The sequence below is a fragment of the Lagenorhynchus albirostris genome, chromosome 12, assembly GCF_949774975.1.
Source record: "Lagenorhynchus albirostris chromosome 12, mLagAlb1.1, whole genome shotgun sequence".
In the NCBI taxonomy this organism is placed as follows: Eukaryota; Metazoa; Chordata; class Mammalia; order Artiodactyla; family Delphinidae; genus Lagenorhynchus; species Lagenorhynchus albirostris.
In genome coordinates this window covers 8,666,600-8,680,592 of record NC_083106.1, presented here as the reverse complement: position 1 = coordinate 8,680,592, position 13,993 = coordinate 8,666,600, and the positions used below count along the sequence as shown (strand labels likewise).

Sequence of the window (13,993 nt, the reverse complement as noted above, 5' to 3'; positions counted from 1 at the left end):
GCCTCCTAAGCGGAAGCTAGGAAAGTACGATGGTGGCTTAAACCAGGAAAGGGGACGAGACAGCTCAGATTTGGGCCTCTTTCTAGGCGTTAGTTACCTATTGCTGGTTAAAAATTCCTCCCCAACTTAGTGGCTTAAAACAATTAACATTATCATTTTACATGGTTTCTATCCCCAGCTGAAGGCTTGCCTGGGGTTGGGGGATCTGCCTTCTGGGGGCTCAGGACGCACGTACCTGGCTCGTTAGTGCTGCTGTTAGCAGGGGCCTTCGTTTCCTCCACGCCTAGACCTCTCCACGGGGCAGTTTGAGGGCCCTCACGACATGGCGACTGGCTTCCCGCAGGGCAAGTGACCCAAGACAGACCAAGGCAGAGCTCTTGCGATCCATCTTCATATTAAAAAATTTTTTATTGTGGTGAAATTTATACATGATATGAAGTTCACTATTTTAACCGTTTTTAACTACACAGTTCAATGGCGTTAAGTACATGCACTTGTTCTGCAACCATCACTACTGTCCATCTTCAGAATTTATCATCCCACGGTCTCCCCTTGCAAAGCCCCTTGTAACCACGATCCTACTTTCTATTTTCTGTCTCCATCAATATCCTTATGGCCTAGTATCAGAAGTCACACCCTGTCACTTCTGCTGTATCCTATAAGTCAGCTCTATTCACAAGGGTGTGGATATCAGGAGGGAGGACTCACTGGGGCCCTTGAGGAGGCTGGCTACCGCATCCTGTATTCCCTATCCCAAGCCTGGGACCTTGGAATCCTCCTTCACTCCTGCCTCTTCCTCCCCAGGCCACATCCAGTGAGTCAGCAAATGCTGCTACTTCTCCTGCCCCCGTCTCTTCAGTCTTCCTCTGGCCCTTCATTCCCACTTCAGTGCTGTAGCCCCTGGCTCATCTCCATGACTCCACTTGCTTCCCCATACTCCATCCTCTGTGAGGGGGGAGATTTCTTTTCTCTTTTAAAATAAGTTATTTTCTGATTATAGAAGTAATGCCTATTCATTGCAGAATATTTGGGAAATGTAGAACAATAGACAGAAGGCAATAAAAATCCCACCGCTGGTTAAAACTACTGTTAATTAGGGACCTCCCTGGAGGTCCAGTAGTTACAACTCCATAATTCCACTGCAGGGGACGTGGGTTTGATCCCTGGTGGGGGAGCTAAGATCCCACACGTCACGCGCACAGACAAAAACCCCCAAAACAAAAAACCCACTGTTAATTGCACACACGTGCACCACACACACACACACATGCACACACTCTCCTGGCCCTCTTTCTAGGTGATCCTGTGCATGTGGGTGCACATACAGACTTAGCAATTAAAAAAAATTATTTTTGGCTGTGTTCTTCGTTGCTGCACACGGGCTGTCTCTAGTGGCGGCTAGTGGGGGCTACTCTGTTGCGGTGTGCAGGCTTCTCATTGCGGTGGCTTCTCGTTGCAGAGCACGGGCTGTAGGTGCACGGGCTTCAGTAGTTGTGGCTCGTGGGCTCTAGAGCGCAGGCTCAGTAGTTGTGGTGCACGGGCTTAGTTGCTCCGCGGCACGTGGGATCTTCCCGGACCAGGGATTGAACCCGTGTTCCCTGCATTGGCAGGCAGATTCTTAACCACTGCGCCACCAGGGAACTCCCCAGACTTAGCAATTTTTAAAGTGTGTTTGTGGTCAGAGTATATATAGGTTTTTGTCTTGCTTTTAAAATTCAGCTTAGCATGAACATGTACTCATGCTATTAAGACCTTCCAACATACATTCATGACTACATGACACGTATCAGATGGATGTACTACCATTTATTAACTTGTTCCCTCTTGTCTGTGAGTGTATCACTGTATTCAAATTATCATATTGTAGGTAATTCTGCGATGAACAGCCTGTACAGGTATCTTGGCATCTCTGTTCATTTCCTTTGGACAGATTCTTAGGAGAATGACTGGTCAGACGTGTGAACACTTGAGAGGCTTGACGTGTTTTGCCAGACTCCCCCCGGGGAAACGTGTGCTCATTCACCCGACCCTGGCAGGTTCGGGTCCGAGAGCGGCCCCCTCATCACACTCTGGCCCCCATTACGTCCTGTCTTCTTGAACATGATTTCAAGTTATATTTGTGATTTTGTTCTGAATGTAAACCTAATATACATTCATTTTAAAAAAAAAGAAAAAAGCATAAGTGTATTGAAAATATGGTGACGTCACCCTGATAACTGTTTATAGTTGGGGCGTGTCATTTCTGTTATTTGGTGAATATATGTATCCATATATGTATGTGGATAACTCTCTACACACACATTTAAAAAAGCATTTAGACTAAGCCATAAGGAATTGATATTCTTAGGTAAAAAAAAATTGAATAGAGGCAATTTTATGAGTTGAGCTAATGTGTTTACAAAATTGGGATCAAATGGTATATAGACTTTTATACTGATATTTCTTCACCTAATAATTTACAAAGAACATTTTTTTCATATCCTTCAATGTCATTTACTATATGATTTCTGGTGACTGCATCTCATTCCATCATTGGAATGTGACAGCATTTATGTAACCAAATTGCTATTGTTGTAAAGTTAGGGAATTTCAAGTTTTGTTGTTACATTTTGGGGAGCTAATAATATTATTAAAATAATAAATAAAAGTGCAGTGAACACGCTGGTAGGTAAATTCTTGTCATGTCTCTGAATATTTCCAGAAGCAGAAGGACAAGATGAAAGGTTTGGAACTATTGCCTCCAGGAAGGGTGTACCCTTTTTCTCACCAGTAGGAACTATCCTTAAAAATAAACAACAGCAACTTTGTCATCTGGTAAAACCACATTTGTTATCCAGAATAGTTGCTCGCTGTTTAAATTCTTGTCGTGACTAATGGGGTTGAATACTTTCCGCCTTTCTGACCTTCTGTAGTTGTTCTTCATGTTAAGGGCATTTGCCCTCTTCGGTCTTGTAGGCTGAGTGTGTATCTTTATGTTTTCTGACATAGAGGTTTTTTTTTTCCTTGTTGATAGTCACATCTACCTTTTCCTGTATAATTTCTTTCTTTAATGCTTAAAGACTCCTTCCTTATCCTGCTATCGGTTGGATATCCATATTTACTTCTAATTTTTATGTTTTATTTACGTTCAGCTCTTCACAATGCATCAGGAGGCCGGATCTAATTTTACTTTATTCTCCCAAGCATCGGTTTTCTCAGTGCAATTTGTTCTATAATCAGTCCCTTCCCCATTGGCTTGTAACCCAGGGCCATTGATTTGCACAGCTTCAGGGCACCGCTCACCTTGTACCCCAGCCCTGAGCCCTGGCGGGGTGGCAGGGTTGACCACATGGATGACACACCCAGGTTTTGAATTCTTTGAGGGTATACGCTGTGAGCAAATGAGTAAGTGAATGAATGAAGCAAGGATAGAGCTGTTCGGAGATAAAAGGTGTTGCCATATGTAGTAGTACCCACTGCCACTGGTGGCATCGACTAGGCACCTAAGGACGAAAACTTAGGGTTCTTTTCCTTTGGGGCATCCAGAAACCTACAGCTAAATTTACTGTCCAGTTGAAGTAATTCCAGGAATCAGTATGCCCTCTGTCACCCAATTTCCTTCTTTTATGCTTCTACTTATCTCTTTTAATGGTCCTATTGGATATGTGCCATTTAAGATAAATGCTCCCCAAATTTCCCTCGAAAATAGATAAGGTGTAAGTAATAATCCAATGAAGAAGAATAGGTATTAATTGTGGTAGTTAGTTTTGCTAATTTTCCAACCATTAAAAAGATTTAAAACCAAACAATGAGCCCCAGTTCTCCATTTTTGCAGGGAGATGATATGAAAAGTATTTAAATATTTTGCTCTCCTTAAAATTTTTTTTTCCTGATTATAGACTGGCTTTTTTTTCCCCTCTAAGATCTTGTAATTTAATATTTAGTTTTGCTGTCTTGATTCCTTATATGCCATAGTTGCATTTCATCTGTGGTATATCAGAGTGATCAAAATGCGCAGATTTTCAAGGGCATCCAGGGCGTCTTTAGGCAGCTCCCTGCCCTTCTGGTACTGTTACCTCCCCCTCCACTCTCAGGCATTTGGGAATCTCCCTGCAGAGGGTTTTACTGCCGCTTCTGAGGCCCCTGCTCGAGGATCAGCTGAGGGCTCTTTCATATTAAATTCAAAGTTGTGATTCAGTGGGACCAGGTGGGACCCAAGAGTATGTACAGACATCCCTTGATATCCACGTGGTTTGGGTCCCGTACCCCTTGGGTACCAAAATCTGAGGATGCTCAAGTCCCTTATATGCATTGGTGTGGTATTTTCATAGAACCTGTCCACATCCTCCCGTATACTTTAAAGCATCTTTAGATTCCTTATAATACCTAATACAATGTAAATACGTTGTAAATAGTTGTAAATACAATGTAAATACTATGTAAATAGTCTCCAGTGTGCCACAAATTCAAGTTTTGCTTTTTGGAGCTTTCTGGAATTTTTGTTTTGTGAAAGTTTTCCACCGAGGTTGGTTGAATACAGATGTAGATCCCGTGGACACAGGGTCCGACTATATTTAACAAGTCCCCAAGTAATTCTTCTTACGCACTTTAAGTTTGAGAGGCGCTGGTAAAGTAGCAAATTTAATGAACAATTGTGATGGAACTTTTCGATATCACTAATAACTAGAAAGCAAACTGAAACCCATCTTTACTTCCTCTTTTGGCATCTGCTACCATATAAAGATAGTGCCCTCTTCTGGCTCCTTGCTGTACAGGTACATGTTTTTACTGTATTCTTTAAAAAGAGATATTTTTACAACCGTGACATCTTATGACTTGATATTTGAGTTTAAAAGCAGAAAGTTCATGGCACTAATACTTTTAATGCTAGTACTTTTCAAGTTTAAAAATGATCAAATGTGATATATAAACAATATATTGTGGGTTTTCCTCTTGTCGATAACTGGGGAAATCGTGTAGGAAGGCTTCACTTTAGACAGAGCCTCTGTTAATGGTCTTGGGGACCTACTATATAACTAACCAGGATGATACTATGCCTAATAATTACGAAGGGAAATAACTTTTCTCTTCCCTTGTCAGTGGTGAATGTGATTCAGTTCTTCATGTGACTTTTCAGAGTTTTATTCTTGGATGTAGTCCATCTGATCGCAGGGCCATCATGACGGCATCTGACTGGCTGTGTGTGCCTGAAACACTCAGGTTTGTGAATTAAAAGAAGTGGGTACCAGTATGTATGTAGTGACTCTATCACAACACCCTGCCTTTATCGCCTCTCTACTTATTGGCTCAGAAAGGCCCTTCCCCCGCAATTTAGAGGATTCCACAAAAATGATTCCGGCACAAGCGTTCTGTAAGTTACAAATGCAGTGTTTAGTGCTTACGTGCATGAGAGGGTGTCTTTATGAAATCATGTTTATTTCCAGGTATAAAATTTTGCATATGCTTTTGTCTTATTTTAAAGAAAATGTGGCATCTTACTCGGTTGAATATTTTCTTCTCACTACTCTCTTTAGGAGGAAAAGACAAAATAGGTACCCAGAAAAGAGCGTGGTGAAATGATTTTCAGAAGAAGTGATTTTCCCAGCTGATTGGATTGCTTGTCACGTCCCTGACAGATGTTTAGACTGGACCATTTAAACTGGTTAGAACAGAAACCATCAAGTCAGATTATGGTTAATGCAGTGAAGTAAGACCTTGACCTTCGAACTTTGTTTTCAACCAGTGTTTCTAGGTGATAATCTTCTGGAGGCAGGTTCTTGAGTTTGATCATCTTTGGTTTCATGATGCCTTTGACTTTGTCCATAGCAGCAACTCAAAAATTGAATTGTTTAGACTGTCCAAGTTTCTTGGAAACTATCGATTCACCCCAGATACATATTTTTTGTATCTCAAATATTCGCCAGGAGACTAGGGCTTCCCTGCTGCCTTCTGAGCTGCAGTGCTCCTACCAGGACCATTTCTCTGTCTCTGCCCCTCCCGCCATCCCCCATGCTCTGTCCACTACCCCTTGATAATGAGACCGTCTAGGCAGCCCACGTCTTTGGTCTTGAATTGTCAAGACCAACTTGCTCTCTGTCATCACTTTTCCTAGTTAAATGAACAGAATGGGAAACCAAGGTGAAATAGTTGAGTACGATTTCTGAATTCAGAATTCATATGTTTACATGTTTAGACTAAAATACTGACTAGGGTAGTTTCCAGGGAGTATCTTGACAATTGGACAGTAAACTATTTATATGAATACATTTTTTAAAAGACCAGACACACATACACTTAAACAAGAAATCATTTTATTTTATTTTATTTTTTTTAGATATTTAGTCTTTATTCTGAAGCTAATAGACAACAGTTTTTTTATTTTTTTATACAGCAGGTTCTTATTAGTCATCAGTTTTATACACATCAGTGTATACATGTCAATCCCAATCGCCCAATTCATCACACCACCACCACCACCCCGCCGTGGCTTTACCTCCTTGTTGTCCATACGTTTCTTCTCTACATCTGTATCTCAATTGCTGCCCTGCAAACCGGTTCATCTGTACCATTTTTCTAGGTTCCACATATATGCGTTAATATATGATATTTGTTTTTCTCTTTCTGACTTACTTCACTCTGTATGACAGTCTCTAGATACATCCATGTCTCAACAAATGACCCAATTTCGTTCCTTTTTATGGCTGAGTAATATTCCATTGTATATATGTACCACATCTTTATCCATTTCATCTGTTGATGGGCATTTAGGTTGCTTCCATGACCTGGCTATTGTAAATAGTGCTGCAGTGAACATTGGGGTGCATGTGTCTTTTTGAATTATGGTTTTCTCTGGGTATATGCCCAGTAGTGGGATTGCTGGGTCATATGGTAATTCTATTTTTAGTTTTTGAAGGAATCTCCATACTGTTCTCCATAGTGGCTGTATCAATTTACATTCCCACCAACAGTGCAAGAGGGTTCCGTTTTCTCCACACCCTCTCCAGCATTTGTTGTCTGTAGATTTTCTGATGATGCCCATTCTAACTGGTGTGAGGTGATACCTCATTGTAGTTTTGATTAGCATTTCTCTAAGAATTAGTGATGTTGAGCAGCTTTTCATGTGCTTCTTGGCCATCGGTATGTCTTTGGAGAAATGTCTGTTTAGATATTCTGCCCGGTTTTGGATTGGGTTATTTGTTTTCTTAATATTGAGCTGCATGAGCTGTTTATATATTTTGGAGGTTAATCCTTTGTCCATTGATTGATTTGCAAATATTTTCTCCCATTCTGAGGGTTGTCTTTTCATCTTGTTTATGGTTTCCTTTGCTGTGCAAAAGCTTTTAAGTTTCATTAGGTCCCATTTGTTTATTTTTGTTTTTATTTCCATTACTCTAGTAGGTGGATCAAAAAAGATCTTGCTGTGATTTATGTCAAAGACTGTTCTTCCTATATTTTCCTCTAAGGGTTTTATACTGTCTGGTCTTATGTTTAGGTCTCGAATCCATTTTGAGTTTATTTTTGTGTATGATGTTAGGGAGTGTTCTAATTTCATTCCTTTACATGTAGCTGTCCAGTTTTCCCAGCACCACTTATTGAAGAGACTGTCTTTTCTCCATTGTATATCCTTGCCTCCTTTGTCTAGATTAGTTGACCATAGGTGTGTGGGTTTATCTCTGGGGTTTCTATCTTACTCCATTGATCTGTGTTTCTGTTTTTGTGCCAGTACCATATTGTCTTGATTGCTGTAGCTTTGTAGTATAGTCTGAAGTCAGGGAGTCTGATTCCTCCAGCTCTGTTTTTTTTCTTCAAGACTGCTTTGGCTATTCGGGGTCTTTTGTGTTTCCATACAAATTTTAAGATTTTTTGTTCTAGTTCTGTAAAAAATGCCATTGGTAATTTGATAGGGATTGCATTGAATCTGTAGATTGCTTTGGGTAGTATAGTCATTTTCACAATATTGATTCTTCCAATCCAAGAACATGGTTTATCTCTCCATCTTTTGGTATCATCTTTAATTTCTTTCATTAGTGTCTTATAGTTTTCTGCATACAGGTCTTTTGTCTCCCTAGGTAGGTTTATTCCTAGGTATTTTATTCTTTTTGTTGCAGTGGTAAATGGGAGTGTTTCCTTAATTTCTCTTTCAGATTTTTCATCATTAGTGTATAGGAATGTAAGAGATTTCTGTGCATTAATTTTGTATCCTGCAACTTTACCAAATTCATTGATTAGCTCTAGTAGGTTTGTGGTGGCATCTTTAGGATTCTCTATGTATAGTATCATGTTATCTGCAAAGAATGACAGTTTTACTTCTTCTTTTCCAATTTGTATTCCTTTTATTTCTTCTCTGATTGCCATGGCTAGAACTTCCAAAACTATGTTGAATAATAGTCGTGAGAGGTGGACATCCTTGTCTTGTTCTTGATCTTAGAGAAAATGCTTTCAGTTTTTCACCATTGAGAATGATGTTTGCTGTGGGTTTGTCATATATGGCCTTTATTATGTTGAGGTAGGTTCCCTCTGTGCCCACTTTCTGGAGAGTTTTGATCATAAATTGGTGTTGAATTTTGTCAAAAGCTTTTTCTGCATCTATTGAGATGATCATAGGGTTTTTATTCCTTAGTTAATATGGTGTATCACATTGATCGATTTGCATATATTGAAGAATCCTTGTGACCTGGGATAAACCCCACTTGATCATGGTGTATGATCCCTTTAATGTGTTGTTGGATTTTGTTTGCTAGTATTTTGTTGAGGGTTTTTGCATCTATATTCATCAGTGATATTAGTCTGTAATTTTCCTTTTTTGTAGTATCTTTGTCTGGTTTTGGTATCAGCGTGATGGTGGCCTCATAGAATGAGTTTGGGAGTGTTCCTTCCTCTGCAATTTTTTGGAAGAGTTTGAGAAGGATTGCTGTTAGCTCTTCTCTAAATGTTTGATAGAATTCACCTGTGAAACCATCTGGTCCTGGACTTTTGTTTGTTGGAAGATTTTTAATCACAGTTTCAGTTTCATTACTTGTGATTGGTCTGTTCATATTTTCTGTTTCTTCCTGCTTCAGTCTTGGAAGGTTATACCTTTCTAAGAATTTGTCTATTTCTTCCAGGTTGTCCATTTTATTGGCATACAGTTGCTTGTAGTAGTGTCTTAGGATGTTTTGTATTTCTGCGGTGTCTCTTGTAACTTCTCCCTTTTCATTTCTAATCTTATTGATTTGAGTCCTCTCCCTCTTTTTCTTGATGAGTCTGGCTAATGGTTTATCAATTTTGTTTTATCTTCTCAAAGAACCAGCTTTTAGTTTTATTGATCTTTGCTATTCTTTGTTTCTATTTCAGTTATTTCTGGTCTGATCTTTATGATTTCTTTCCTTCTGCTAACTTTGGGTTTTGTTCTTCTTTCTCTAGTTCCTTTAGGTGTAGCATTAGATTGTTTATCTGAGATCTTTCTTGTTTCTTGAGGTAGGCTTGTGTAGCTATAAACTTTCCTCTTAGAACTGCTTTTGCTACATCCCATAGGTTTTGGATCATTGTGTTTTCATTGTCACTTGTCTCTAGGTATTTTTTTATTTCCTCTTTGATTTCTTCAGTGATCTCTTGGTTATTTAGTAATGTATTGTTTAGCCTCCATGTGTTTGTGTTTTTTACATTTTTTCCCTGTAATTGATTTCTAATCTCATAGAGTTGTGGTCAGAAAAGATGCTTGATATGATTTCAGTTTTCTTAAATTTACTGAGGCTTGATTTGTGACCCAAGATGTGATCTATCCTGGAGAATGTTCCATGCACACTTGAGAAGAAAGTGTAATCTGCTGTTTTTGGATGGAATGTCCTATAAATATCAATTAAATGTATCTGGTCTTTGTGTCATTTAAAGCTCTGTTTCCTTACTTATTTTCATTTTGGATGATCTGTCCATTGGTGTAAGTGAGGTGTTAAAGTCCCCCCCTATTGTGTTACTGTCAATTTCCTCTTTTATACCTGTTAGCAGTTGCCTTATGTATTGAGGTGCTCCTATGTCGGTTGCATATATATTTAAAATTGTTATATCTTCTTCTTGGATTGATCTCTTGATCATTATGTAGTGTCCTTCCTTGTCTCTTATAACATTCTTTAGAGTCTAGTCTATCTGATATGAGTATTGCTACTCCAGCTTTCTTTTGATTTCCATTTGCATGGAATATCTTTTTCCATCCCCTTACTTGGTCTGTATGTGTCCCTAGGTCCGAATTGGGTCTCTTGTAGACAGCATATATGTGGGTCTTGTTTTTGTATCCATTCAGCAAGCCTATGTCTTTTGGTTGGAACATTTAATCCATTCATGTTTAAGGTAATTATTGATATGTATGTTCCTGTGACCATTTTCTTAATTGTCTTGGTTTTTTTAAATATTTAATTATTTATTTGGTTGCGCCAGGTCTTAGCTGCAGCAGGCAGGCTCCTTAGTTGCGGCTCCAGGTCTCCTTAGTTGCAGCATGCGAACTCTTAGTTGTGGCATGCATGTGGGATCTAGTTCCCTGACCAGGGATTGAACCTGGGCCCCCTGCATTGGGAGCGTGGAGTCTTATCAACTGCACCACCAGGGAAGTCCCCTGTTTTGGGTTTGTTTTTGTAGGTCCTTTTCTTCTCTTGTGTTTCCCACTTAGAGAAGTTCCTTTAGCATTTGTTGTAGAGCTGGTTTGGTGGTGCTGACTTCTCTTAGCTTTTGCTTGTCTGTAAAGCTTTTGATTTCTCCATTGAATCTGAATGAGATCCTTGCCAGGTAGAGTAATCTTGGTTGTAGGTTTTTCCCTTTCATCACTTTAAGTATATCATGCCGCTCCCTTCTGGCTTGTAGAGTTTCTGCTGAGAAATCAGCTGTTAACCTTATGGGAGTTCCCTTGTATGTTATTTGTTGTTTTTCCCTTGCTGCTTTCAATAATTTTTCTTTGTCTTTAATTTCTGCCAGTTTGATTACTATGTGTCTCGGCGTGTTTCTCGTTGGGTTTATCCTGTATGGGACTCTCTGTGCTTCCTGGACTTGGGTGGCTATTTCCTTTCCCGTGTTAGGGAAGTTTTCGACTATAATCTCTTCAAATATTTTGGTCCTTTCTCTCTCTCTTGTCCTTCTGGGACCCCTATAATGCGAATGTTGTTGCATCTAATGTTGTCCCAGAGGTCTCTTAGGCTGTCTTCATTTCTTTTCATTCTTTTTTCTTTATTCTGTTCAGCAGTGAATACCACCATTCTGTCTTTCAGGTCACTTATCCATTCTTCTGCCTCAGTTGTTCTGTTATTGATTCCTTCTAGTGTAGTTTTCATTTCAGTTATTGTATTTTTCATCTGTGTTTGTTCTTTAATTCTTCTAGGTCTTTGTTAAACATTTCTTGCATTGTCTCTATCTTTGCCTCCATTCTTTTTCCGAGGTCCTGGATCATCTTCACTATCATTATTCTGAATTCTTTTTCTGGAAGGTTGCCTATCTCCACTTCATTAAGTTGTTTTTCTGGGGTTTTATCTTGTTCCTTCATCTGGTACATAGCCCTCTGCCTTTTCATCTTGTCTATCTTTCTGTGAATGTGGTTTTTGTTCCACAGGCTGCACGATTGTAGTTCTTCTTGATTCTGCTGTCTGCCCTCTGGTGGATGAGGCTATCCAAGACATCATTTTAAATCGAAGAACTCCAGGTTCATTTTTTTATTGTTGTAAAATATACATAATATAAAATTTATGATTTTAACTATTTCTAAGTGTACAGTTCAGTAGCATTAGTAACTTTTCATTGTTCTTTAACCACTACCACCATCTATCTCTAGGATGTTTTCGTCTTGCAAAACTGCAACTCTGTACCCATTAAACAACTCCTCTGTCCTTTCTGCCCCCCTCTTGCAGCCTCTGACAACTACCCTTCTACTTTCTGTCTCTATGATTTTGATTAAGTAGCTCATATAAGTGGAATCATAATATATTTGTCCCTATTTCACTTAGCATGTCTTCAAGTTTTATCCATGTTGTAGCATATATCAGAATTTTATTCCTTTGCAAGACTGAATGATATTTCATTGGATGTATATCCCACATTTTGTTTATCCATTCATGTAGTGGATACTTGGGTTGCTTCTACCTTTTGGCTATTATGAATAATGCGTCTATGAACACTGAAATATCTGTTCAAGTCCCTGCTTTCACTTCTTTTGTGTTTTTACCCAGAATTGGAATTGCTGGATCAAATGGTAATTCTATGTTTAATTTTCTGAGGAACTGCCATTTTGTTTTTCCCTAGTGGCTGCCCCATTTTATATTCCTACTAGAAATTCACAAGGGTTCCAATTTCTCCATATCTGTGCTAACACTTGTTTTCTCTTTTTTATTGTTGTTGTTTAAGAGCCATTGTAATGGGTATGAGGTGATATCTAATTGTGGTGGTTGTTTTAGGCATTCAGTCTGCCTTTATTGGGTATCTGCAAGCCTGACATTTATTCAGTTCTGTGTATGGATTCTTTTTATTTCTTGATGATTTATATATATATATATATATATGTGTGTGTGTGTGTGTGAGTGTGTATGTATGTGTGTATATATGTGTATATATATATATGTATATATCTCAAATGTTTACCACCATAAAGTTAACACATCCTTCACATAAGTACCATTTTGTTGTTGTCATGGTGAGAACATTAATGCTCTACTCAAAGCACCTTTCAAGTGTACATGTAGTATTGTTAACTATAGTCACCATGGTCACTATACATTAGATCCCCAGAACTTACTCATCTTATAAGTGAAAGTTGGTAGCCTTTGACCAACATCTCCCCATTTCCCCCAGCCTTCAGCTCTTGGCAACCACCATTCTCCTGTTTCTACAAGTTCAGTGGTTTTAGATTCCACATATAATTGACATCATGTGATACTTTTCTTTCTCTGACTTATTTCATTTAGCTTAGTGCTATCAGGGTCTTTCCATGTTGTTGCAAATATCAGGATTTCCCTTTTTATGGCTGAATAATATTTCATCGTGTGTGTGTGTGTATGCCACATTTTCTTTATTCATTTATCTGTTTCCATGTCTTGGCGATTGTGAATAATGCTGCAATGAACATGGGACTGCAGATGTCTCCTTAAAATAGTAATTTCATCTCCTTTGGATATGTACCCAGAAGTGGGATTGCTGGATCATGTAGTAGTTCTATTTTTAAAGACATAAACGGAGGAACCTTCATACTGTTTTTCCATAGTTGCTATATCATTGTGGTTTTGATTTACATTTCCCTAATGATTAGTGATGTTTAATATCTTTTCATCTGCTTATTGGGCCATTTCTATGTCTTCTTTGGAGAAATGTATATTCAAGTCTTTGCCCATATTTGAACTGGGTTGTTTGTTTCTTGAAAAGGAAAAAGAAAGCTGGAAGACTCATACTTCCTGATTTCAGAACTTACTACAAAGCCACAGTAATCCAAAGAGTGAGGCCCTGGCATAAGGGCAGACATGTAGACCAGTGGAATAGAATAGAGATCCCAGAACAAAACTCTTGCGCATACGATTAAGTGACTTTTTTTTTAATCGAAGTATAGTTGATGTACAATATTATATAAGTTACAGGTGTACAACAGTGACAATTTTCAAAGGTTATACTCCATTCATAGTTATTATAAAATGTTGGCTATATTCCCTGTGTTGTATAGTCAAGTGATTTTTGACAAGGGTGCCAATATCATTCAATGGGGAAAGGACAGCCTTTTCAATAAAGGGTGCTGGGAAAACTGGATGTGTATGTGTAAAAGAATGAAGTTAGACTCTTACCTAACACTGTAAACAAAAGTTAACTCAAAGGATCAAAGACCTGAAAATAAGACCTAAAACTATAAAACTCTTAAAATGGGGAAAGAAGACATTGGCTTTGACAATGTTTTCTTTTCTTAATTGAAGTATAGTTGATTTACAATGTTGTGTTAGTTTCAGGTGTACAGCAAAGTGATTCAGTTTCATGTATATATTCAGTTTCATATATATTCATATATATAATTCTTTTCAAATTC

The 13,993-nt window shown here is 38.6% G+C and overlaps 1 protein-coding gene across 4 annotated transcripts in view; it reads left to right on the top strand.

The window, feature by feature from the left end:
• Positions 1 to 13,993, top strand: part of SYTL3 (synaptotagmin like 3) — a 74,931-nt gene that overhangs the window by 17,565 nt on the left and 43,373 nt on the right. The window lies entirely within an intron of this gene.